This window comes from Panthera tigris, chromosome C1 (assembly GCF_018350195.1).
Source record: "Panthera tigris isolate Pti1 chromosome C1, P.tigris_Pti1_mat1.1, whole genome shotgun sequence".
NCBI classification, from domain to species: domain Eukaryota; kingdom Metazoa; phylum Chordata; class Mammalia; order Carnivora; family Felidae; genus Panthera; species Panthera tigris.
The window spans coordinates 195,028,771-195,056,760 of NC_056667.1; the positions used below are offsets into that span (position 1 = coordinate 195,028,771).

Here is a 27,990-nt window from a genome sequence, read left to right on the forward strand (position 1 = left end):
TTATTTTTTTTGAGACAGAGAGAGACAGAGCATGAACGGGGGAGGGGCAGAGAGAGAGGGAGACACAGAATTGGAAGCAGGCTCCAGGCTCTGAGCCATCAGCCCAGAGCCCGACGCGGGGCTCGAACTCACGGACCGTGAGATCGTGACCTGAGCTGAAGTCGGATGCTTAACCGACTGAGCCACCCAGGCGCCCCTGTCTTTACTTTTTTAATGTAAAAAAATGCTTATCTTCATCTACCTCAAGTCTTCCAGCTAAAAGTTTTTAATGTAAAGTGGTTTTATCATTTTGATAAAAACACTGTGTAAAGAGAAAGACTGTATTAATGACTGAATAAAACATACATACTATTCCATTGGTATTCCTTTTATATTTAATTTGTGCCCTTAGCACAAAAGAATTAGGAAATTACCTGTTCACTGCCACAAATGATATCATAAAGGCACAATAAATTTTCAAGTGTCTACACATTATAAATGTAGGTTACTATGTATCTGACAAAAGCGATTTGTATAAAAGTATTTCTAAAACTATCTGACATCTATTCAAAAAGGATTTTTTGCACTTAAATTAGGATGACCATAGAAATTTACTAACCTTTCACGACACAGTGACTTAAAAAATTTCACTATTTGACTCTTTTGTAATTCTAAGAGCAAACAGCTCTCTAACATTTTCAGGATCATTAAATTAAAAATGATAAGGAAAGAAAATCATTAACTAATTTATATTTCTCTTCTAATGGGAATAGAATTAGTAATTACTTTTGCTGCTGAAAGCCCTGTAGTCAGTCACTTGTGTCGAAATCACATGTCTATTGTTCAAGGTGGGGGGCCTACTGACCTTAAATTACAAACTCACAGATGTATTTGTAGACCAGTATTAACACAAGAGACATAACATCTTTACATAACCAACCAACCTATTATTCTAAGATTTCTTTTTCCTATTCAGCATTTACTATTTTTACTTTTTTTTTTTACATTTACTTCAACCATATTTGGTCTAGTACGTTACATACTGTACCCCTCAATATTTACTAAATTATTGCGTGAATCAATTTGGACATTTGAAAAGAGATGAGAAGCAAGAGAAAGCTTACATATTCAAGATTTATTAAAAAATCATGAGATTCATGGAAGTTCTAATCATCAGCCATTAAAGCTGAAAGTTTCATCTGTCATAGGGCAATTTGTAAGCACACAGGAAATTAATTCCTTTTGCATTTCATTTGTTATCTTTGTTAAAATGACTATAGAATCTATGGTTTGAAAATTTTTAGGCTACCTTCATTTCATCCACTGATTTCTTTAATGGCATTAGTGATCTATTCTCTTAAGGTCATATGTCTTTTAAGTTCTAAAGTCATGCATTTTTAATATTATTTTTTTTTATTTTTTTAATGTTTTATTTATTTTTGAGACAGAGAGACAGAGAATGAGTGGGGGAGGGCAGAGAGAGAGGGAGATGCAGAATCTGAAGCAGATCCAGGCTCTGAGCTGTCAGCACAGAGCCCAACGTGGGGGCTTGAACTCATGAACCGTGAGACCATGACCTGAACTGAAATCAGACGCTCAACCAACTGAGCCTCCCAGGTGACTCTTAAAGTCATATATTTTTAACATGTTTATTTATTTATTTTGAGAGAGGGGAAGAGAGGGTCAGAGAGAGAGGAAGAGATAGTATCCAAAGCAGGCTCTATGCTGTCAGCACAGAGCCCATAGTGGTGCTTGATCCTATGAACCATGAGATCATGACCTGAGCTGAAATCAAGAGTTAAACACTTAACCAACTGAGTCACCCATGTGTCATAAAGTCATATTTTAAATTCAGATGATGCACCCATTGGTAACATTTTATATGACATTGATTGTATTTATCCTGTTAAAAGTTGAAATGAAGAGCAAGTTAGCAGACTGTTATCTTTAAATAGAAAGGACTAACCACAATGCAGTTTATAGAATTTTTTAAATGAGGTACTTTGCCAAACAGACCTGCAAATTGCACACATTGTTTTTTATAGTATTTAAATTTGATTAAAAATTGTATTTCCATTGACATGAGTTGTTATAATTTATTTGTTGTAGAATAAATTTTTAAGAAAGGCTCAAGACCAGAACCCTAGTTTATCTCCAGGATTCCTTAATAGAAAAGGTAATATCCCTGTAACTAGAGTTTTCCAAAAATGATCATTTATTTTCCTTAATTACAGATTGCTATATCCCTAAAGATAGTAACATGATACAACGCAAGTGGCTGTTGTCAAGTCTAATATTTTGTTTTTCTTGACAACCAATCAAGTGCTATTTCATTGGTGAAAAATTACTCCCTAGTATTAGGTCCACAGAAATGTAAACTTAACCAAACTTATCAACTTATATTGTCTACCTCAAGTAAGCTTCTTGAGAACTCCTGTTACAGCCAGAGCATAACATTAACATTACTCTTTCATCAGCAGACAAGGTGCCCTATGCCTGTTCTTACAGAAGGAGGTTCTCTGCCCACACTAATCCAAGGCCTGAGCTTTCCATCACGGGCTGTACTCCAAATATAAACGCCCAAGGACGTCCTGAACTGTAAACTGATTCCTAAACACAGGGCACATTTAAGAAGGAGAACTTCAAAAAAGTTAGTGGCTCTCACATTCTCAATTAGAAATTCTCCTCAGATTAGCTGGGATTTCAGAATACATCAACACAGAGAAAGCAGTTGTTCCCACATCTTAAAATAGAACAGATTGAACATTTAACCTTTCTGCTGCCCAGTCAGGGTCTAATTACTATTTTATGTTTAAACACACACACACACACACACACACACACACACACACGCATGCACACTTTCCACTTTGCATTTCTCCTAATGTAATAAAACATAGATGGAAGTAAAACCAACTTCACTGCTCTTTGAAAGTCTGAAATGAGAGAAAAAGGTATTTGCAGAAATTCAAAAGAATAATGTCAACTAGTCAAACTCAAATTTTCTATGAAAACACCAGTTTTCAAAGTAACTCTATTTTAAGTGATTACCCTTTAGGAATGGATTTGGTGACTCTTTAGATTATTCATGATGAGGGATAATTATATTTTCTAATCCTGGTGTTATATTTAGCAATTTACTAAGGCTTTATAGAGGACATGAACTCTTAGAGCACTTAGAATGACTGTGTCTCCCCAAGATTTGTCACATGCCCACTGTTTATAAGTAACCCTGTTTATTTACTAGTTACTGCCAATGCCTCCTCCTAGCAATATAAATACCCATTACTGAAGTTTAATCTGCAGGATTGCCTGAAATGTAGTGACATTTTCTATTTTCCTAAGAAATATTTACAGGCCTATTACTTCTTCCATTTCAAAGCTACATATTAGAATTCAAGAATATCTTTCAAGCCAGTATCTCAAATCTGAACTGGAATGACTAAACAATATCCAGTCTTTATGTTTAATGAGATCATATTTACCCCTTCCACTGTCAATGGGGTGAGGAAACCATTGGTTATGAAAAATCAATTAAGCAGCTTAGTTTGGTTTTACAAATGTTATATACTCACCTACTTATTTTGAAATAAATTTGGATTTCTTTAATATCTTTCTTTCATTTGGGCAGGCAAATGGGTAAAAATGATGAACAACAAAATAGGCTGCTCTATAGGGTGGAAGTGCCATGTTCTTAATGCCTAAAACCTCGAGTACGTGCCGTAGCTTTTTCTTTGCTGGCCCTGTGACCTTGAGAGATTCACTTAGCTATTCTTAAACTCATTTTCTTCACCTTTAATTGTTTCTGCTCTCTTTTTATAGAGATCACATTCTGTAAATGGGGATTTTTCTGTGATAGAGAAGAGATCGTCTGGTAAGTAGATAGATCAGCTCCTGTCTGGAAGCATGACAGGTGCATGGTGTTACGCCGTGTGTGGGCGCTGATCCTGGCAAGAAGAGTGAGCGGCCTGCTGTGGTAGCTCATGGAGGGAATGTGAAGGAGTGCTCCAAATATCCTTCGGCAAGCATTACCCACCTGGGGGAGATTCTCGTCCAATGACTGCCGAATGATAACTGTCATAACTGTGCTTTTCACCATGGCCTTCTCAGCACTTGCACTACGTTTCCCCATTTCAAGATGCCATCTGGGGTGTTTTCCCACATCATCACCTCAGAGGATGAAGGTATCACACACAATGGGGGTATTTATTACTATGAACACATCTGGCATTTTTGGAATTGTCAAAGAAAACCGACAGCTCCTGTAGCCTAATAACTTTTTTCTACATTTTATCGCCCTTGATATTAAAACTCTACTTGAGATGGGCACGTGTAAAGATGAATACAGGATGCCATAGCTGTGAGCATCATTTGTAAAGTCCAAAAAAAACAGAAAATGTGGCTTTTACACAAACATGATAGTCAGAGGTACTTAATTTATACATACATATTTTTTTCTCTTTACAGAAATGCAACCCTTTGGAAATGGGTGTATAGGTACTGATATTGGGTAGCTCTTTTAGCAATTATGTACTGATGGGTGCCTGGATGGCTCAGTCGGTTGAGCAGCAGACTTCAGCTCAGATCATGATCTCGTAGTTCATGGGTTCAAACCCCTCATGGGGACAGCTGAGTCTGGAGCCTGCTTCGGATTCTGTGTCTCCCTCTCTCTCTGGCCCTCCCCCACTCACACTCTGTTTCTCTCACTCTCAAAAAATAAAATAAAACATTAAAAAACTATATTAAAAAAAGAAATTATGTACTGGGACACCTGGGTGGCTCAGTCAGTTAAGCGTCTGACTCTTGATTTCTGCTCAGGTCATTATCTCACGGTTTGTGAGATCAAGCCCTTCAAAGGACTCTGCAATTACAGTGCAGAGCCTGCTTGCGATTCTCTCTCTCTCTCTCTCTCTCTCTCTCTCTCTCTCTGCCCCTCCCTCTGCACTCTCTCTTTCTCAAAATAAATAAACATTTAAAAAAAAATAAATTGTATACCATCTCAGTTTTTTTTGTTATAATTATTGTTAGGTTTTAGAATTTACAAAATAGTTTTTTAATTAGAAAGCTTCACCATCTTCCAAATTCATATACATGCAATTCCCTCACTCCTCTTCAGTATTGTTTTGCTTAGTTGTAGGCTTAGTTTAAATTTCTGATGTCTTTGTTGGACAATATATGCTTCTTTGAGGGCAGAAATTGGAATGTGTTTATCCATGTGCCCCAAAGTGATTTTCCCCTTATCTTGCAAAAGCAGTCAATAAATGTTTATTAAATTATAAATAAATAGAATTTGCTTCTAATGAAAAGGTCTGACAGCATTTTAAGAGATTTTGGGTTTTTTCTAACATTAAACATTTCAGCAAATAACAAACATTTCTACAATACGATTAGCTCTGGTGAGAGATTTTGTCCCTATTTTATACCAGATAACACTGCACAAATTATTTATTGACATCTAAATACTGACATATAATAATAAAGTGCTTATAAAAGTAATTTAAATATAATACTAGTTTAAACTAAAATATCTGTTCTATATATGCTTAAAAGGAAAAAAAGAGCTATTAAATCAATTTTCTAGAGTTTGATTTCTTTTGCCCATGCTTCTCTCTGCAAATATTTTTGAATATCTGTTGCAAACAAGTGTTGAGAAGCAGATTTACTACATTGATTATTAAAGTCTCAAAATTGAGTAATTTTCCCTTTATGTATTACCAGACTATTGTGGACTTTAAAAAAATATACAGATTACAGAATTAGATATTTTAATCAACAATAATATAAACAGCTAGAAATAAGAGCAACAAAGAGAAATAACTCTATTTAAAACCAATTGAGAGTTTAAGTGCTTTTAAACTATATTTAAAACCAATTACTTTTTGATTATTTAAAATATACCTTAACTTAAAAAAACTATTTTTTTAGGAAAATAAAAGACTTTACTCAATGAAACTAATGATCTCTGTAACCTCAATCCACATACCATATTTTATTCAAATATATTAAAAAATTATTTTGTTGAAGTGTCTTCCAGAATGCTTCATATATAACCCTGCTACTACATTTCTTCTCTCCTCTTTCACTGTTACTACAGTAACTTATAAGTCTCTTTTCCTCCAAATCCCCTGTAATTTCCCCTGACTTCATTCTAATCAGTCAGATTCTTGAGTGTGAGATAAATGTTCTCACCCACAGTTCCAAAAGCATTATTTGAATAGGTTCCCAATAATTACTCATTATGTAATTAATTAAAAAAATAAAGGGGTTCTTGAGTGGCTCAGTGGGTAAAGCATTGGACTCTTGACTTCGGTTCAGGTCATGATCTCACAGTTCCTGAGTCTAAGCCCCCCACTGGGCTCTTTGCTGACAGTGCAGAGCCTGCCTGGGATTCCATCTCCCTCTCTCTCTCTGCCCCTCCCACACTTGATCTCTATTTCTCTCTCAAAATAAATTAAAAAAATAAACTTTAAAAAAAAATCAAATAAAGTAACAAAAAAAATTTTACAATGATTTATGAAACATCATATTGAATAAAGATACATCTTAATGTCTCACATTAGTTGGCCAAATTTGACCAGCTTGAATTGATCTATGGAAAGTGATGTTGGGGACCAAACAAACAAAGCAGAATCTAAGCAAAATGTAAAATTCCAGTTCCAGATAAACAAGTTACAACAGAAATCTCACTTTGGAAGAAAGGCCAATTAACTGGTGTCAGATACATGAAATATCAAATCTGTGTCTTCCATTCATGTGTGGAAATGCAGTTGTTCTTTTAAATATTTTCATGTACTTGAATAAATATTTAAGTTTCATACATAGCTCCTATTGAAATGGATACTCAATAAATATGTAGGTGACTGACTTTTTTTCAAAAACAAAACAACAACCAAACAAAATCTCAACACAGAACCATAATATTTTATCTGTTTGTGGCACTAATTTAGTTTTTCTCCTAAATAATATATTGATCAGGAAAAAAAAGTTTGTGTTAAATTCTGTATTTTGGGGGTGGCTGAGTGGCTCAGTCAATTGAGCATCCAACTCTTGATCTCAGCTCAGGTGTTGATCTCAGAGTTGTAAGTTCAAGTGCAACGTTGGGCTTTGCACTGGGTGTGGAGCCTGCTTAAAAAAAACAAAACAAAACAAACAAAAACTATCTTTTGTTCTGCAACACTGATTACATAAATTAAAAAAAAAAAGACAGAAAATAGCACCTTTACTTAAAGCTTACCTTCTTAGTTGTATGAATGAACAGATTTAACAAGAAAAGAAACAACTGCCAGTATCTCCTAGAGATTTGTTCTTACACATGTTTTTCATTATATCAAATTATTTTACATTCCTAAAACTCAAAGCTAGTTGGAGAATAAAATGACAACACGTCAAATTATTAGCTAAATATAGTCTATAGGAAGAATATTCTAAAAAGAAGATGGGCTGTTTAAAGATAAAGAACATTAGGGTCAGCCATTAATGTCAAAGGCAAGTAAATACCATTCCAAGTATCCCAGATAATACACACTAATAGTGGGTTTTAGCTGGATTCAGGCTGATGCAGGTGCATGTTCAGCAGCTGCAGAGGCAACACACATACACACATATTCACACATAGACATGCACACGGAGCATAATATAAACTAACTCTCTTGAAATGCAGAGAATGGAAAACTGTAAACACAGAAAACTCAAAGAGTAATGAGCTCATATAAATGCTTGAACACTAACCCTCCATTTCCCTGTGATTGTTTTAACTCCTAACAGTCCAAGATTTTAAATCACACAATAGACACATACTTAGGCTGAAATTCTAAGAGAAAATTATTTCTTCAAAATACTTACTGGCTGTTGGATCTTAAGCATCTTTCCTAATTTTTCATTGCCTCAGCTTTCTCATCCTATAATAATTGAATTTATCACAAATGCTTTCTATTTGATTGCATACAGACATAATATATGCATATAAAATAGTACAGTGCTTGACTCATAGCGCTAAATAAATTTTAATTATTACTTTACCAATATTATCCCACAGCTGATTAACGGTTTTGGTGAAGAAGTAAAACACAAAATTAAGATTTACTTTATTATCACAAATCTTACTTGAATTCATAAAAGCATACTTTTCAACTAATTTTCTAGTTGATCACTACATTTATTTTACTAGTTTTAAATGAAACTAAACAATAGAGTTGTTAATTTCACTGTAGAATCTGTAAAAGAAAAGTAGTTCCCAAATCTACTTTTTCTATGTCAGACTAAAAGACTTGGTTCACTGACCAACAGAAAACAATCACACTGTCTCACAAATGCAGAATTAGCATTTATGGAAACACAGGTACTATTTTAAGTTACACAGGAATGGTGTGAGGCAAGTTCTTTGTTTTTGTTTTTGTTTTATTACCAAAAGTAAACAGAAGGATCTTCATAGATGTTATAAGAATCACCAACTCAAGCAAATACCTTACCTTAGTTGAGAAAATATTCATATTATATTAAATTTTTAAAAAGTTATATTATTATAAAGTTTCTTATTATATTAGTTTATTATAAACTTAGTAACTTTAAACAACATATATTTATTATCTACAATTCTGGTGGTGACAAGTCTGAAACGGGTCTCACTGGGCTAAAATCAAGATGTCAGCAAGTTTAAATTCCTTCTGGAGGGTGTGGAAAAGAATGTTTATTTGCTTTTTTCAGCTTCTAGAAGTTGCCTGCTTTCCTCGGCTCATGGCCTTTTCATCCATCTTCAAAGCCAGCACAAGGACCAAGTCCTTTTTACTCTGCCATAATCTAGATTCTCTCACTGTGTCCCCCTCTTACACTTTTAAGAACTCTCTGATTACTTTGGGCTCTCCAAGATAATTCAGGATTATCTTACTATATTAAGGTCAACTGATTAGCAAACTTAATTCCATCCACACCTTTAATTTTCCTTTGCAGTGTGACCTATCACAAGCTCCAGGGATTCAGATGTGGACATCTTTGAAGGGCCATTATTCTGACTCCGACCGACCTCTCAGCTGATGATTTTGGAGCAACTACTACACTTTACACTTGGAGCACTTTAATATTTTAATGTGTTACAAATACGTACTCACATGCATATATATTTTGTGAAAAGTAGTAAAACAGGAAATATAGAAGGCCTCTCTGAAGAATTAACATTTGAAAAGTGACTTGAAGGAAGTGAAAAATGGAAACAGAGAATAGGCAAACGATTCTAAGCAAAGAGAACAGTAACTTCAGAGGCCATGAAGAGGAAAGGTGTTTGGTGTTCTTGAGGAATAGCTAAGAGGACAGGATAGTCTGGCTGGAATGGGGGGGGGGGAGGATTGGGGGTTGAAGTTTGAGGAGAAAACAGGTGGAACATGTAGATCTTTGTGAGTTATTTAACTAAGAGTGAGTTATATCTGAGCACAAGAGTCTCACAATTGGAAAAGCAGCATTACAGCTGCTCTGTGTGCCCGGCAAGGCTGGAAGCGGGAAGACCAGTTTGAAGACTCACCTAATAATCCAGTTGAGAAGTAATAATGGCTGGGATCATGGTGGAAGCAGAGGAGGGAAAGAAACATATAGGATGAATGTTTTATAGAAGGAAGGGGTTGGCCACATTTCCTGGTGTAAAGAATTTAAATTCAGAAAAAGCAAAAAAAGGAAAGAATCCTAGACAACCCCAACATTTTTATTGTGAGCAAGTGGAAGAACATACACTTCATATTTACGAAAACGGGACAAACTATAGGGGAAGCATGTCTACAAGGAAAAATCAAGCCCTTAAGCTGATAGACACACCTAGGGGATATCTTCTGTCAGACAGTACTGATAGTCTGTCAATATTCATTCTTTTCTCCTTAATAACAGATCTCCTGAGTTTTAGCCGGGCATATTTCCCAGTCTCTCTTGAAGCTTGATTTGGCTATGTGACTTAGTAATGGACATTGGAGTATAAGAGAAAACTATGGCAGCTCCAGATCGTGCCCTCAAAAGAATTATGTGCTCCTCTGTTTCTCTGTTCTTGTCACTTGTTGTTAAGAGTTGTCCTACCAACCCAAACCATCTCCATCAGAGAGATTAACTGATACATTGCTTATGTTGATACATTTTGGGGTCTCTTTTTTACAGCAGCTTAGCTAATGCTTAACTAAATATAGCATCTAAGCAAAAATATCAACCAGGCAGCTGACTATTGTACTATATAAGTCTGTGTTCAGGGGAGATTTCAAGGATGGAGACATACAAATGGGAGTCTAGCATCTAGATGGTATTTGAAGTCAGGGGACTAGATGAAGTACTGATGTCTAGCGTTTTCTTCAAACAAACATCAATTTTCTCCACATTCATGTGTTTACTCCATGATGACAAAACAGGCACTGAATAGCATGGCTTTTGCCTTGATTTTTGTCCTTTGATTGTCACTCCTCAGACTCATAATACAAACTACTGGAAGACATACATAGCCATCAAACCCAGAGTGTGAAACTGATCTTTCACGTTGGAAGAAGAGCAAGCACCTTATTTTACTATTCATTATTTTACCATACAGAGACCAGACTCATTTTTATGTTCTTCTTGGATATTTAGGATTACAGTCCTAGTGATAAATCCCATGACCTTCTTTCTATCACAAGTCACCTATTGAAGAATCTAAAAGGCAGGAATTTTCATTTGATCAGATAATGCCTATTTTTAAAATTAAATCTGAGTGACTCAGGCAAAATTTCATCTTTCTAGAACCCATCAAAGCCCACAACTATCCCTGATAATCCTCATCATTCCAAATTACACATGGATATAATTAAATTGGTTAGGATAGGATTTGAATTTTAGAATGTAGGCTAAAAATTATTCTTCTTGGAAGAATTGAATCCTTTTTTTTTCATGCATAAGTGATTTCTTTATTATTTGCGTTTAGACATTTACGAACCCTTCAAATGTTTGTTGCACAAAATCATAGTTCTAAGGTAATTCCTAATAAAATGTTATTTTTTTTCAATATATGAAATTTATTGTCAAATTGGTTTCCATACAACACCAAGTGCTCATCCCAAAAGGTGCCCTCCTCAATACCCATCACCCACCCTGCCCTCCCTCCCACCCCCCATCAACCCTCAGTTTGTTCTCAGTTTTTAACAGTCTCTTATGCTTTGGTTCTCCCACTCTAATCTCTTTTTTTTTTTTTTCCTTCCCCTCCTCCATGGGTTTCTGTTAAGTTTCTCAGGATCCACATAAGAGTGAAAACATATGGTATCTGTCTTTCTCTGTATGGCTTATTTCACTTAGCATCACACTCTCCAGTTCCATCCATGTTGCTACAAAGGGCCATATTTCATTCTTTCTCATTGCCATGTAGTACTCCATTGTGTATATAAACCACAATTTCTTTATCCATTCATCAGTTGATGGACATTTAGGCTCTTTCCATAATTTGGCTATTGTTGAGAGTGCTGCTATAAACATTGGGGTACAAGTGCCCCTATGCATCAGTACTCCTATATCCCTTGGGTAAATTCCTAGCAGTGCTACTGCTGGGTCATAGGGTAGGTCTATTTTTAATTTTCTGAGGAACCTCCACACTGCTTTCCAGAGTGGCTGTACCAATTTGCATTCCCACCAACAGTGCAAGAGGGTTCCCCTTTCTCCACATCCTCTCCAGCATCTATAGTCTCCTGATTTGTTCATTTTGGCCACTCTGACTGGCGTGAGGTGATATCTGAGTGCGGTTTTGATTTGTATTTCCCTCATAAGGAGCGACGTTGAGCATCTTTTCATGTGCCTGTTGGCCATCCGGATGTCTTCTTTAGAGAAGTGTCTATTCATGTTTTCTGCCCATTTCTTCACTGGGTTATTTGTTTTTCGGGTGTGGAGTTTGGTGAGCTCTTTATAGATTTTGGATACTAGCCCTTTGTCCGATATGTCATTTGCAAATATCTTTTCCCATTCCGTTGGTTGCCTTTTAGTTTTGTTGGTTGTTTCCTTTGCTGTGCAGAAGCTTTTTATCTTCATAATGTCCCAGTAATTCATTTTTGCTTTTAATTCCCTTGCCTTTGGGGATGTGTCAAGTAAGGGATTGCTACGGCTGAGGTCAGAGAGGTCTTTTCCTGCTTTCTCCTCTAGGGTTTTGATGGTTTCCTGTCTCACATTCAGGTCCTTTATCCATTTTGAGTTTATTTTTGTGAATGGTGTGAAAAAGTGGTCTAGTTTCATCCTTCTGCATGTTGCTGTCAGGTTCTCCCAGCACCATTTGTTAAAGAGACTGTCTTTTTTCCATTGGATGTTCTTTCCTGCTTTGTCAAAGATGAGTTGGCCATACATTTGTGGGTCTAGTTCTGGGGTTTATATTCTATTCCATTGGTCTATGTGTCTGTTTTTGTGCCAATACCATGCTGTCTTGATGATTACAGCTTTGTAGTAGAGGCTAAAGTCTGGGATTGTGATGCCTCCTGCTTTGGTCTTCTTCTTCAAAATTACTTTGGCTATTCGGGGCCTTTAGTGTTTCCATATGAATTTTAGAATTGCTTGTTCTAGTTTCGAGAAGAATGCTGGTGCAATTTTGATTGGGATTGCATTGAATGTGTAGATAGCTTTGGGTAGTATTGACATTTTGACACTATTTATTCTTCCAATCCATGAGCAGGGAATGTCTTTCCATTTCTTATATCTTCTTCAATTACCTTCATAAGCTTTCTATAGTTTTCAGCATACAGATCTTTTACATCTTTGGTTAGATTTATTCCTAGGTATTTTATGCTTCTTGGTGCAATTGTGAATGGGATCAGTTTCTTTATTTGTCTTTCTGTTGCTTCATTGTTAGTGTATAAGAATGCAACTGATTTCTGTACATTGATTTTGTATCCTGCGACTTTGCTGAATTCATGTATCAGTTCTAGCAGACTTTTGGTGGAGTCTATCGGGTTCTCCATGTATAATATCATGTCATCTGCAAAAAGTGAAAGCTTGACTTCATCTTTTCCAATTTTGATGTCTTTGATTTCGTTTTGTTGTCTGATTGCTGATGCTAGAACTTCCAACACTATGGTAAACAACAGTGGTGAGAGTGGGCATCCCTGTCGTGTTCCTGATCTCAGGGAAAAAGCTCTCAGTTTTTCCCCATTGAGGACGATGTTAGCTGTGGGCTTTTCATAAATGGCTTTGATGATGTTTAAGTATGTTCCTTCTATCCCGACTTTCTCAAGGGTTTTTAGTAAGAAAGGGTGCTGGATTTTGTCAAAGGCCTTTTCTGCATCGATTGACAGGATCATATGGCTCTTCTCTTTTCTTTTATTAATGTGATGTATCATGTTGATTGATTTGCGAATGTTGAACCAGACCTGCATCCCAGGAATGAATCCCACTTGATCATGGTCAATAATTCTTTTTATATGCTGTTGAATTCGATTTGCTAGTATCTTATTGAGAAGTTTTGCATCCATATTCATTAGGGATATTGGCCTGTAGTTCTCTTTTTTTACTGGGTCTCTGTCTGGTTTAGGAATCAAAGTAATACTGGCTTCATAGACTGAGTCTGGAAGTTTTCCTTCCCTTTCTATTTCTTGAAATAGCTTGAGAAGGATAGGTATTATCTCTGCTTTAAATGTCTGGTAGAACTCCCCAGGGAAGCCATCTGGTCCTGGACTCTTATTTGTTGGGAGATTTTTGATAACCGATTCAATTTCTTCGCTGGTTATGGGTCTGTTCAAGCTTTCTATTTCCTCCTGATTGAGTGTTGGAAGAGTGTGGGTGTTTAGGAATTTGTCCATTTCTTCCAGGTTGTCCAATTTGTTGGCATATAATTTTTCATAGTATTCCCTGATAATTGTTTGTATCTCTGAGGGATTGGTTGTAATAATTCCATTTTCATTCATGATTTTATCTATTTGGGTCATCTCTCTTTTCTTTTTGAGAAGCCTGGCTAGAGGTTTGTCAATTTTGTTTATTTTTTCAAAAAACCAACTCTTGGTTTCGTTGATCTGCTCTACAGTTTTTTTAGATTCTATATTGTTTATTTCTGCTCTGATCTTTATTATTTCTCTTCTTCTGCTGGGTTTAGGCTGCCTTTGCTGTTCTGCTTCTATTTCCTTTAGGTGTGCTGTTAGATTTTGTATTTGGGATTTTTCTTGTTTCTTGAGATAGGCCTGGATTGCGATGTATTTTCCTCTCAGGACTGTCTTCGCTGCATCCCAAAGCATTTGGATTGTTGTATTTTCATTTTCGTTTGTTTCCATATATTTTTTAAATTTCTTCTCTAATTGCCTGGTTGACCCACTCATTCTTTAGTAGGGTGTTCTTTAACCTCCATGCTTTTGGAGGTTTTCCAGACTTTTTCCTGTGGTTGATTTCAAGCTTCATAGCATTGTGGTCTGAAAGTATGCATGGTATAATTTCAAGGAATTGAATCCTTTTGCAAAATGTTATACAGCATGTTTTACCTTGAATATTTGTTTACTTTGTATACATCAGCCACTGAAATTTCTTTTTTTAAATAATTTTTTAACATTTATTTATTATTGAGAAAACAGAGAAAGACAGAGAATGGGCATGGGAGTAGCACAGAGAAGTGAAGACACAGAATCCAAGCTCTGAGCTGTCAGCACAGAGCCCAATGGGGGCCTCGAACTCACAGACAGCAAGATCATGACCTGAGCCAAAGTTGGATGCTTAACTGACTGAGCCATCCAGGCACCCCGCCACTTAAATTTCATAATGTAACTTTATAGCCTAAGTCCATGCATTGTCTCTTCTCTCTCTACTGAAGCATGGGGTGGGGGGAGGCATATTTAGGTATCTCCTTCACATACACGGCATATCGCTTTATACAGTTACCACCAGAGAGGGAAGGGATTAAGGTTTCACCAAACTGAAAGCCAGGGTCTGAGCTCTGAAAGTCTCAGTAGACCAGAAAGGGTAAAGACAGCTTGGGTATTGATGACTGCAGGCATAAACATTTCAGGATATCACAGTTACAGGACACTTTTGTCTTTGAATTTATGTTAGGTAATTACCTAAATTTCCCTGACATTAGTGTATCTTTTGAAAACCCTGTATCTTGGGACTACAAATAGAGTATACTATTGATTCTTGTTTCTGCTCTAGTAAGGGACACTGGAATTAAAAACTATTAAACAGATTTTCTCCTTATTATTATACTCATGATTTCAAATCTATTGAGGGATTTTGGCTCACAAAGTCTTACTTAATAAAGCCCTTCAATAATCCACTATGGGGAAAGAATCTATACAATTAAATAAAATCACAGACATAGCTTATTGTGTATCAATGTGTGTATACCAAATGTATATGAATACGTTTTATTGGGTCATGAATCTGAACACCAACTGAATAAGGTTGTTCCAAGATTCGCCCAGCATTTTATGAAACCTATTATTCTTATCTGACATTACTGCAGTATAACAGACCTAGTGACATTTGATTACATTCTGTTTTATTATTGCTATGTAGCAAATTGTTCTCACCAATAAGTGATAAAAATACAGAGGCGACTGTAGTACAAACATGAAGACATCTATTCCCCTTTTTGTGTAGTAAGAGTGTCCAGAAGTGTGTGAACAGCATAGGCCTAGCCTCTTTATTAGCTCATCTTGAAATAATAGTATCAAAAATAGAGAATTCATATATTTTACAAGGCAAATTAAAAAACATGTGGAAGCTAAAAAATAGGGAAAAAATGCATGTGTTAACTAATTTATCTGTAACTTAAAGATGGACTCCAAATGTAAAATATTAACTAAAACTGTAAGTTTATATCCTACATAAATTATTAGAATATTGTAAGCCAATAAGCAATTTACCCTCTATACCAATATTCATATATGCTTACTTTGTTATGGTAGTATGCAATGAATTTCTAGAGAAGGAATATTCTCTGCAATAAATACCCACAAACCATTTGAAAATCATATATTTTTCCACTTCTCTTTTTGACAAATATCTCCTGGCAGTGAGGGAGGTGCAACAGTGTAGATTTGACTTATGTGTTCTACTCCTTTAATATTTTTATTTTCCCACCATTGTCGTAAGATTATGATGATATATATCCATGCATCTCTGGGTGTGTGTGTGTCCATTATTTTTCAATTTAAATACTAGGTGTGAGGGGAAGATAACTAAGATAAACTAGTAAGAAAGTCTTAATTTAACTCTCAATATATTTTCTTTTTTTTAAATTTTTTTAACATTTATTTATTTTTGAAACAGAGAGAGACAGAGGATGAACAGGGGAGGGTCAGAGAGAGGGAGACACAGAATCTGAAACAGGCTCCAGGCTCTGAGCTGTCAGCAGAGAGCCCAAGACAGGGCTCAAACTCACGGACCACGAGATTGTTACCTGAGCCGAAGTCGGATGCTTAACTGACTGAGCCACCCAGGTGCCACACAGTTAATATATTTTCTAAAGTTTGTATAACCCTTACATAGTTATTACAAATAAACTGTAATTTTAAATGGCCAAATCTTGTAGATGGTTGGCTTGCAATTTGATTCTGCTTTTTCATAGAGTTATAGCAGTTTGCCCTCATGTCACAAAACTTTATATTCAGATTTTCGAATTCTGTTTAAACCCATTTCCCATTATCTAATGGGAGCAACATTGGACCTATGTAACTAAAGTGTTTAAAATTATTTCTTAAGGGAACAATAGGTCTATATATCACAACTCTTTCTTCTCAAAGAACTTTTACTAAAAACAATGTGACTATATTCTTTTTTTTTTCTTCATACTTGACAAAACACAGTAGTGCCAACCAAATTGAACCATTTCTTGGTAATAACCATCATCCCTGTTTAGGAACATCACAGCCTGCACCATCAATGTTTGTAAGAACAAAATACAGTTATTTTGTTACAGATTTCCAACTATCTGTTTTCCCTAGAAAATGACTCCATAATTTATGTAAGGAATATTTGCAGCTTGCTGTCTATATTTCAGAAACATTCTAAAATGGGTATAAGCTAAAAATGAATGTCACTTTGGAGAACTCCATAGACTGTTTTCTAAAGTGAATTTAATTTCTCTGATGAAAGGATGAAATTCTTCATTTGGCCAAACTTCACAATTTAGACTGTCAGTATTTTATTAAATATTCTTTAATGTCAACATCTGTTTAAGTGACTTGCATAAGGCAATGTAAATTCAAAAGAATAACTAATGTGGAAGAGAAAGTGGCCCTAAATGGTTAAAATAAAAACAAAAAGGAAAGAAACTAGGAAAACTCTTTGAGATATTGCTTCTTCTTCTGACTCTCTCAGCTGTGCAACCACAAAATTAAGATACAATGTGATCTCATGAGGATGTTGTGAGGAATAAATAAGGGAATCTATGTAAAATATTAAACACAGAATGTGGCCTATTGGAGATATTCAATGCATGCTTTCAAAATATACATATATTTAAAAGCAATAAAATATTTGCTGGTATAACAGAAGTGAAACCACACTCAGAACCACTCATTACCCACCCCAGTTAGCTATTCAGTACAGAATTTGTCACATACGGGGATTTTTTTTCTTATTTGTAAAATGAGGAAATTAAATGCAATCATCTTTAAATCCTTATAAGCATATAAATTAGGAAATAAATCAAACCAAAAATTTTCTTTGAGATGTGGTTAGCATATAAAATTAGAAAGTTTTAAATGAGAAAAGAGTAGCTCAAATAAAAGAATAGAAGAGAAATAATTTAACACCCAAAAGGAAAATTAGAATCAAATAATACATGGAGAAAATAAGGAAAAGCAGTGAAATACTCAAGGCCAAGAGATATAATCTGATAGTAAAAGGATACAAAAGGCCGTGGCATAATAAGAAACAACAATCACATAAACAGAGTCTGTGTAGGCCAAGTTGAAAGATCAATAATGAAAATAAATATTCAAAGGAGGGAAAAAAATGAATAATCCATTTGCCAGGAAGCCAAGACATACAAGAAAAGTGTGAAATTACACATTGGGAGGAGGAGTTACTTTATGTGACCTAAGTTTTCCACATGCCAATAGAAAGAGCAAAACTTTGCCCTACATTCATATTATGCATTATAAGTCTTAACATACTGATTCTTGTATAACAATCAGACTTTTTAGAGGCCCTTAGTTAGGCCATCTGCTTTTTAATTTTTATTTAAAGTTTCCCTTTTAGGGGCTCCTGGGTGGCTCAGTTGTAAGCATCTGACTTTAGCTCAGGTCATGATCCCATGGTTAGTGAGTTTGAGCCCCAGGTTGGACCCTGGGTTGACAGCTCAGAGCCTGGAACCTGCTTTAGATTCTGTGCCTTCTCTCTCTCTGCCACTTCCCCCTCGTGCTCTGTCTGTCTCTCAAAAATAAATAAACATTAAAAAACAAATTTAAGTTTCTCTTTTAAGGATTTTGATAATTCATTAAGTATTTTTCAAATAGCTACAACACAGCAATAATGTTCAGAGATACAGACAAATGAGACACATACCTATCTTTGAGGAGGTATTAAGTAAGTAGGCAGATATGAAACATTGTTAAAGGAAAAATGATAAAGATGCACGTATAGACATAAACGTTTATAAAAATGGAAACATATGCATAAGAGTGCACATAAATATACATACTACATGTATCTCACATAAAATAATCCCAATAAAATAATAATTTGAAACATAAACTTAGTTTCCTAAAGTTTACATGTTTCACCATTTTAAATATTTTTTCTTACAATTTTATTGGTTGATAATACCGCCACATCTATTTTATGGATGGGGTAACAGAACAGAGGAGTGTCTTTTTTGGTCTATAGAACATATTAGTATGTGCATTTTATTTAAAATTCCAATCATGTTTCCTTGAATATCTTCCATCTTTATATTAAAGACTTCCAAGAGTTTTGGAAAGGTTAGCAGGGAGTAGAGACAAAGATTTCAGAGCAGAAGGCAACATAATATTGGCTTCTTTTCTGATACAAATATATCTGTTCAAATATGTCATTCTTAATTTATTTCATCTCTTTAGACTTAGTACTAAATAAGAATAGTCCTCTCATATAAATATTTGATGTTCTTTTTTTATTTTTTTCCCAACATTAGCATCAAGCCATAACTCTATGGCTTTTAGTACTTAGTTGAAGGTGGCACTGCCCAGTATTCCTTGGTGGCTAATGATTTATTTTTGCAACACAGATTACACCATTTTCTCACAGCAATCATTTACTTTCTTCAATAATGATTTAATTAAAACGCCACAACATTTTATCCTGTATTAGATTATTTTTTTAATTCCATTTAACCAAACTTTCATCAGAGACATTACCATATACTAAATTTTTTTTTAATTTTTTAATGTTTACTTATTTTTGAGAGTGAGAGAGAGAGAGAAAGACAGAGAGAGAGAGAAAAAGAGAGAGCACAAGTCGGGGAGGGGCAGAGAGAGAGGAAAACACAGAATCTGAAGCAGGCTTCCTCTGAGCTGTCAGCACAGAGCCTGAAGCAGGGCTCAAACTCACGGACCTCGAGATCATGACCTGAGCCAAAGTTGGATGTTTAACTGACTGAGCCATCCAGGCGCCCCTAAATATTTTGTTTTTAAATAGGACATAGCAGCCAAACTGACAGAGACCAAAGTATGTATGGAAATTCAACACTCTTGTAATTTTCGGAACAACTTCTATCCATGAAATTAACTGAAGTTAATTTCAGTTAAAACTGAAGTTTATAATTTAATTTAGTTGTATATATCTAAAATGCTATAAACTGATCAGTGGTTCTAATTTACCTAGCTTAAGTAATAACCATGAAAATGATAACAGTAACAGCAACATTAAAAATCAATGTGCTGAGGCGCCTGTGTGGCTCAGTTGAGAGTCTGACTCTTGATTTCAGATCAGGTCACGATCTCACAGTTCGTGAGATGGAACCCCGTGTTGGGTTCTGCACTGTTAGCACGGAGCCTGCTTAGAATTCTCTCTCTCTCTCTCTCTCTTTCTCTCTCTCTCTCTGCCCCTACCTCACTCGGCTCTCTTCTCTCTCTCTCAAAACAAAGAAGTAAACATTTAAAAAAAATCAACCTGCTAACATGTCTTTGAAACCTTCTTAGTTTCAAGATCTGTACTAATTATTTTTAAAATACTAACATTAATTCTTCAATGTTTTGAAGGATTTTTTTACAAAGAACTTGAACAAACTATACACAAGGCATTTAATAGTAAACTAAATTTATGTTGTATTATTTGCTTCTATGATTTCATTTATTAAACTACTGACGTGTAATCAAATTTAATTATCATTTTACATAATCTATGCTAAATTAAAATATCTAAGGTGCTATTGCCATTGGATGAAGTTATTTTTAAATAGATTAATGTGAATATTTCATATTAATGTATGGGTTTTATATAAGCAGAAGAAAAACAAATGGAAAAACGTGTTAGAATATGTTATATAACATTATTATCAGGAACTTGAAAAATAAAAACAAAGGCATTTTCATCCTACAAAGTGGTTAAAAATTTTAGGGTCTGATCTAAATTAAATATTCACAAAAATAGAGAAATGAATGGCATAAAAAGCCTTGGAATAGTATGAAACAAAAAAATATGTAAATGTGGAAATATATTATCTCATCTATCCCTTGTATGTATGTGAATCTGTTTAGCCATTTTGCAGTGCAATTTGAAAATATCTATTAGAATTTAAGATGCCTATGTATCAATTTTCAACAGGGATTCTAAAGAAATATCTACACATGTGCATGCATAAGGAGGTGTGCTGAAGAATGTTTAAGGAAAAACACTGGAAATAAATATTCTGTTGAGAATTTTTATTTTCATTTAAATTTTTTTTTTAATTTTTTTTAATGTATAACTTTATTTTTGAGATAGAGAAAGACAGAGCATGAGCTGGGGAGGGGCAGAGAGAAGGGAGACACAGAATCAGAAGCAGGCTTCAGGCTCTGAGCTATCAACACAGAGCTGGATGCGGGGCTCGAACTCACAAACCACGACCTGACCCAAAGTCAGATGCTCAACTGACTGTGCCGTCTAGGTACCCTGATGAAAATATTGATTATGTCTTCACACACGGTACATCAATTCAACAAAATATAGATTGCGAAAAGGAACCAGGTAGGTCTGTATGTGTTAACATTTAAGGATTACCAAGACCTGCTTACGAAAACAAAAAAGAAAACGTATAGAAAGAGATTTACCAAGTTGGTAAATTGCGGGGCGGGGGAGGTGGATCAATCTCAGGATTGAGTGAGACGCTGTCAAGGCTGGCATGAGGATCTTAAATCCAAGACCCTCTGCAAACCTCCCAGTGGAGATAGAATGGGATTTAAAGGGTGCCTGGGGGACTCAGTCAGTTAAGCATCCGACTTTGACTCAGGTCATGATCTCCTGGTTTGTGGGTTTGAGCCTTGAGTCTGGCTCTGTGTTGACAGCTCAGAGCCAGGAGCCTGCTTTGCATTCTGTGTCTCCCTCTCTCTGCCCCTTCCCTGCTTGTCATCTCTCTCTCTCTCAAAAAATAAACATTAAAAAATTTTAGAATAAGATTTAAGAAGAATAAAACCAAGGTGAAATGTCTTCAAAATGTTTGGAATTGAGTGGTTTACTTCCTTACATTAGCTCTAGATTTTATAGATTTTTCTGAATGTAGTTCTTATCCTTTTCCCCTTCCCATGGAGGTTATTTTATTCCCTAGATCTTCCCACAGTTACACCTTTCCCAATCCCGAATCAACAAGTAGAAGAGCTCCAGCTGGATTTGTGAGTGATCACATTTGAGATTCAACTTCTCATATGGCAATTTCCATAGTAATTAACACATTTGTCAACAATAGAAAGTAATAAATCCTCCCTCAAGATTTCCAAGCTCCTACCAACAGAGAAAAAATGTTAAATTGGGGAGCAAATGGCTAACATGATTACCTAGGTCAGCTGACTTTTTACCTAAAAGCATCTCCCTATGTGAAAGAAAGGAAATAGTGGGGGGAAAAAAAGCTCTCTTATTTCCATTTTCCTTTGTAATTCAGCTTCTATCCCAATCTTCTATTGTGCAACCCCAAGACATGGAATACAAGGATGAAAAGTTAATTACTTACAAAAAAAAAAAAACTATATTCAGACACTCTTATTATAGAAAGCTAAGTGTATACTCATTCTGGAACCAGACCACTTGGGTTTGAAATCTGAATCAACCACTTAAACAGTGTGGGGTATGCTATTTAAACTCTTGAGGTGCTCATCTGTAAAATGTAACAGCTTGAAATGTCCTAATATTTTTTTATCACTTTTAAGTGAAATAAAATTTATAATATGCTTGGCCCTATGCCTGACTATTTTTGTTTACCAAATAAGCTATAAAAGTAGACTTTCAAAATCATTTGCATTTTAAGTGGATGGGCTACTTTAGAAGGCTTCATAAACTTCATATAATATTCAATATGATAATACCCCCCAAATTATAGAGCCACATGATATCATATAGGGAGAAACACAAAAACAAGTCAGCAAAATAGAGGTTTATGCCATCGGATGGCATAATAGTCACTTAAATAAAAATTAAACACAGGGGATCCTGAGTGACTCAGTTGGTTAAGCATGCAACTCTTGATTTTGACTCGGGTCATGATCTCACAGTTTCGTGAGTTTGAGCCCCATGTCGGGCTCTGTGCTCACCCTGCAGAGCCTGCTTGTGATTCTCTCCCTCTCTCTCTCTCTCTCCCTCTCACCCCTTCCCTGCTCACACTCTAAAAATAAGTAAACTTAAAACACTATTTAAAAAATTAAAAGCAATAAAAGAATGGGTGAAGGAAATAGAGAAAAACTAATGTATAGGAACATGCAGAGCTCTTATTTAATCCCATCAGTTCTCACAGTACAAGTCCACTGGGACTCCCAAAATGGAACAGTTTAAAATTGTCATTGGCCACAGGAAGGATTAGTATCTTTTAATCTTTTTAAGCCACAGCATTTAGTGTTCAGATTTTATCTGGCATAATATAAAAGTGATCAGTGCTCAGACTTCTCAGAGGTGTGAAGTTGTTTATGGTTCCATTTCTATGCGTTGTCTGTGATAAACAGATCTCAGAGAATAGCTGGAATAGGGCTGAGGCAGGCAATTCAATATGTAGACATACTTTCATACACTGCAAAGAAAAATTTCGTGACTTCCACCAAGACCATTGATCACAATCCTGGAAAATAATATCTATTCTGCAAAATCTTCCTATAAAATACATAATATTATAAACAATCACCAGTCTTTTTGAATTGTGCAGAGAACTATTCCATTTTACTTAAGGACCCACCTGTCTCCATGTGTATGTGCATGTGTGTGCATGTGTGTGTATGTGTGTGTGTGTGTGTGTAATAAATCATAACTTTGATTTAAGCTTGGTTCTAAATTAATCCACTGTGGTTAAAAGACAAAAATCTGGCACAAATTACTATTGTTTTAAAAATGCAGTTGATGTAAGCATGGACATAAAAATGTCATTTGATTTAATTTACAGACAATTGTATAATAAAGAATGTAGTCAAATATGTCCAACCCTAAAACAGTCCTTCAGGCTTATTGCAAATTAGAGAGCATAATGAACTTCTTACTAAACTCTTACATTATTCTGTAGCTTTCACCTTTAATAGATATGAAAGTCAAGTTTATCTTTATTGAATATTTTCATTTTCATTCGTAAAATTGAACCAATGTGTATCATCCTTTTTTCCTATGGTAAATGATAGATCTCGTGGGTCTCAATAAGAGTATTTACTCATGCAATGAAATTCTGAAAGGTGGTAAATTTCATATTGAGCTGTTTATTACCCCCAATATATAGTTAATTATTTTGTGAAATCAAAGAATTTAAAAACCTACAGCTCAGGGTGCCTGGCCAGCTCAGTAGGTAAAGCATGTGACTCTTGATCTAAAGGTTGTGAGTTCAAGCCCCACATGGGGCATTGAACCTACTTGAAAACAAAACAAAACTACAACTGCAATATGAATGTATTAACATGGCACATTTCAACCTTGACTAAAATACTGCAAGATGAGGTTGCCAATATACTACACAAAACCAATCTGTACATGGTAAGTACTTTTAAATCACTTGGAAAACAAAAAGCCAGTAGCTGGTATTAGTAAGCTGTTGACATTTTGGGGAAAGTCATGACTTCTTTTACAGTGTTCTGGCTATAATTTTGAACTGACTTAAACCTATGAGCTTTTATATGCTTGCAAAATTGTCTTTTCCTTTGTATTTTCAGGGTGACATGTTTATCACCTCATGCACAGATCCTTTTGAACATGATTATGATATAATACATAGAGCTTCTGGAAATATATATTTTGTGTTATTCTCAATATTGAAGTATTTTTTACATGGCACATTACAGTAAACCCAAAAATATATTTTTAAGTACAAATGAATAAGGCATTCAATATAAATATGCTTTTAAGATAATCAGAACTGGGATGCCTGCGTGGCTCAGTCAGTTAAACGTCTGACTCTTGATTTTGGTTCAGGTCATAATCTCATGAACCGTAAGAATGAGCCCCACACTGGGTTTTCCGTGACAGCATGCAGCCTACTTGGGATTCCCTCTCTCCCTATCTCTCTGCCCCTCTCCCAGTGTCTTTCTCTTTCTCTCTCTCTCTCTCTCTCTCTCTCTCCCTCAACATAAATAATTTTTTTTAAAAGGTAGTCACTTTTTTTTTTTTTTTGCCTGTGCAAGAAATAATAAAACCTTTGGTGCAAACTTTCCTTTTAATCATCTGGTGTCTTTTCTCATATTCAATTTCCTGATAAATACTATTATTTCTCACAGACATTACTAAAATCAGTTCCTTTCCTTCCATAACAGTCAAATCTTTAGATTGAACTTCAGCTGCACCACAAATTTCTTTTACTCAGAACCTTCTTTTTTCCCTCTTATTCTTGTATTAACCATCATAATATATATCTAGGAAAGTAAACTCTTTTGCTGGCCAGTATCACCCTATCATTCCATAAGTACAGCTTGGAGTGCCAGCCTGATACTGTGGATTAGGTACCTGAAGAATATGAACTGAGAATTGGGATAGGATGAGCCTTGTTTTTGAGACGGAAAGCAAAAGAAAGGATCAAAACTGAAAACAACACTAAACAGACTGTCCAACTCATACATACGTCTAAAAATCAAGTAAAAAAGACCATCCATCTTTCCATCTACCTATCCAGTTAGCAAATTTGCATTACATCTGTGAATGAGAGAGAAAAGGTCCCTGTTCTCTTCAAACAAATATTGTAAAGGGAACAAACAACCAATAAACAAGTTACAATAAAATAAATATGATTCTTTAATTAAAAAAAATAAATCCATAAATAAACTAAAAAAAATCAGATAAAGATAAGGGCTACAAATGAAATCACACAATTTTATAGAGAGTGACCGGTGCAGGGTAAGGGTAAGAGTATTGGGTTACTTTCCATAGGATTGTCAGGGAAGGTCCCCCTGGGGTCATCATTTTGTACTGAAAATCGAATGATAAGAAGGAACTTGGAATACACTTATCCTGATGAACACTGAGTAATGTATAGAATTGCTAAATCATTTTATCAGATACCCAAAACTAATGTAACACTGTATGTTAATTACTCTTCAATTAAAATAATAATAGCAATAATAAAAGTAGGAACTAGTCATGGAAAGAGTTGGACAAAGGAAGAACAGTCATTTACTATCTGCTACCTTATTCATCTATTTTAAGGTGCATATTTTTCATATAAAAATATCTCTTAAATTGGGGTGCCTGTTAGAATTATTATTAGACAGATGATAGTCATGACTTTGTAGCAACTCTCTGCACATGTGAGGGCTTCCTTGTTATTTCTGATGCTATGATGGCATAACTTTGATGCCATGGTTTTTAAACGAACACACTAGTTAAGGACCATTTGAGAAAGAAATAGGAGTTAAAAGGGATTCATTGTATAAAAACCTTGCACTAACACCATCTGGCAAAATCAAGAAATCATTAGCATAAACATTGTAGAATTATTGTCAACAGTGTGGAAGAATATTCCAAGAACTAGATTTTGGTGCTTAACCAATTATCTGATGGTACAATGAAAACCAACAGTTGAAAAGTGACTATGGATTAGATTATCTCAATGTAAATAAAGTCTTAGGATACCTGAACCAATTTATTTTGCTAGTTTTAACATTTTTGTGTATGCAAAAGAATGACATGATAAAAATTATGTCTAAACTTCTATTAAAAAGCTCTTTGAATATATGACAAAAATGTCAAGTGATATGAAAGAACTATATTATAGTCTAACTGTCAGAATTTTTTTTCCTATTTAATGGTACATAAAATAACAGTTCATCTTAAAATTGATGGTGTCTTAAATACTGACATTATTGCCTTTTCCAAAGCTCTGCTATATACTAGTGAGTAAGGCAGACATGATTCCAACATTTATGGGGGTTTCAACCCAGTAGAGAATAAAAATAATACAACTGAGTAAATTTAATAAATCGGTAATTACAAGTTGCAATAATTACTAGGAAAACAACAATAAAAATGATTACACACAGTGCACATAAGTGTGTAAATGAAAAACAGGGTGGGTTAGTGAACTTAATTTAGGTTGTGGGGGAATACAGATTGTCAGAGAAAGCTTGTCAGAGGCTATAAATTAAAATTAGGCTTGAAGGAAGAGTCAGTCATGGGAAGGGTTGTAGAAAAGCATTTCAAGGAAAGGAAAAAGCATATACAAAGTAAAATGTTTGGTGTATTATAAGAATGGAAAAAGCCTGAAAGGCTTATTTGTGGAGAAAAGAAGGGAGAATTGGCACGGAAAGGTTAGGATTTGGTGAAATGCATGGGAGGCAAAACATGCAGGACATTGTAGATAGGATTCAGAATTTTTTATTTTACTCCAAGTGCAAATGGAAGGTATTGAGGGATTCTGACTGGGAGAATGACATCATCAGAATTATGTTTTAAAAAGATCACTCTGGATACCCTCAAAATACTGGCTTATAGGTAGGCAAGGGAAACTAGAAGACCAGATAGAAAGCTACTATAATTGGTCAAGTGAGAGCAAATTATGGTTGAGGCATGGATAGTGGCAGTGGAAATCAAGACAAATGAATGGATTCTAGTTACAGTTTTTGACAGTCATAGGACTTACTAATGGATTAGATGGAGACTGAAGATAAATGAGGATGACTTTGAGGTTTCTAATTTAAGCATTCAAGTATATGATGATACCAATTTCTGAAATGGTAAAACCAATGGATAAACTGATCGGGAGTTGAGAAATGAGGTTCAGGAGTTTAGCTTTAAAGATGTTAATCCAGAATATTATGTTGGTCATCCTATGCAAATTCTACATGTACATCTGTATTTATGAGTCTGAAGTTCAGAAGTAAATTCTGATATAATACTAAATGTTTTTTTTTTAATTTTTTAAATGTTTATTTTTGAGAGACAGAGAGAGAGAATGAGACAAAGTGTGAACAGGAGAGGGGCAGAGAGAGAGGGAGATACAGAATCTGAAGCAGTCTCCGGGCTCTGACCTGTCAGCACAGAGTCTGACATGGGGTTTAAATCCACAAACTGAGAGATTATGACCTGAGCTGAAGTTGGACGCCTAACCAACTGAGTCACCCAGGCACCCCAACATTAATTTTTTTGCAAACAAATAAGTACAATGTCTGTAGATCAAATAGAGGAGAATAGGCCTGTCAAAGAGACTGAACACAAATATCCTGAGAGGATATCCATCCATCAGAGGATGCATAACATGTTAACAGGTGATGGGAGATGACAGTCCCATTGGATTTTACAACATGGAAAAAAATAATTTAGCATACTTGAAAAAAATAATTTGGTCAAATGGTGTGAAAATAGAATGGGAGAAAATGGTAACAGATAACTCTGAGTAAGTCTGGTTGTAAGACAGTGGACAGCCACAGGGAAATCCAAAGTAAAGAGTTATAAACTACAAACATTAGGCAAGGCTTAGGGCAATAGGCCTTATTAAGA

General features: G+C 35.2%; 1 protein-coding gene across 1 annotated transcript in view; it reads right to left on the reverse strand.

Moving 5' to 3' along the window:
- Positions 1–27,990, reverse strand: part of ERBB4 (erb-b2 receptor tyrosine kinase 4) — a 710,253-nt gene that overhangs the window by 474,074 nt on the left and 208,189 nt on the right. The gene's annotated exons all lie outside the window — the stretch shown is intronic.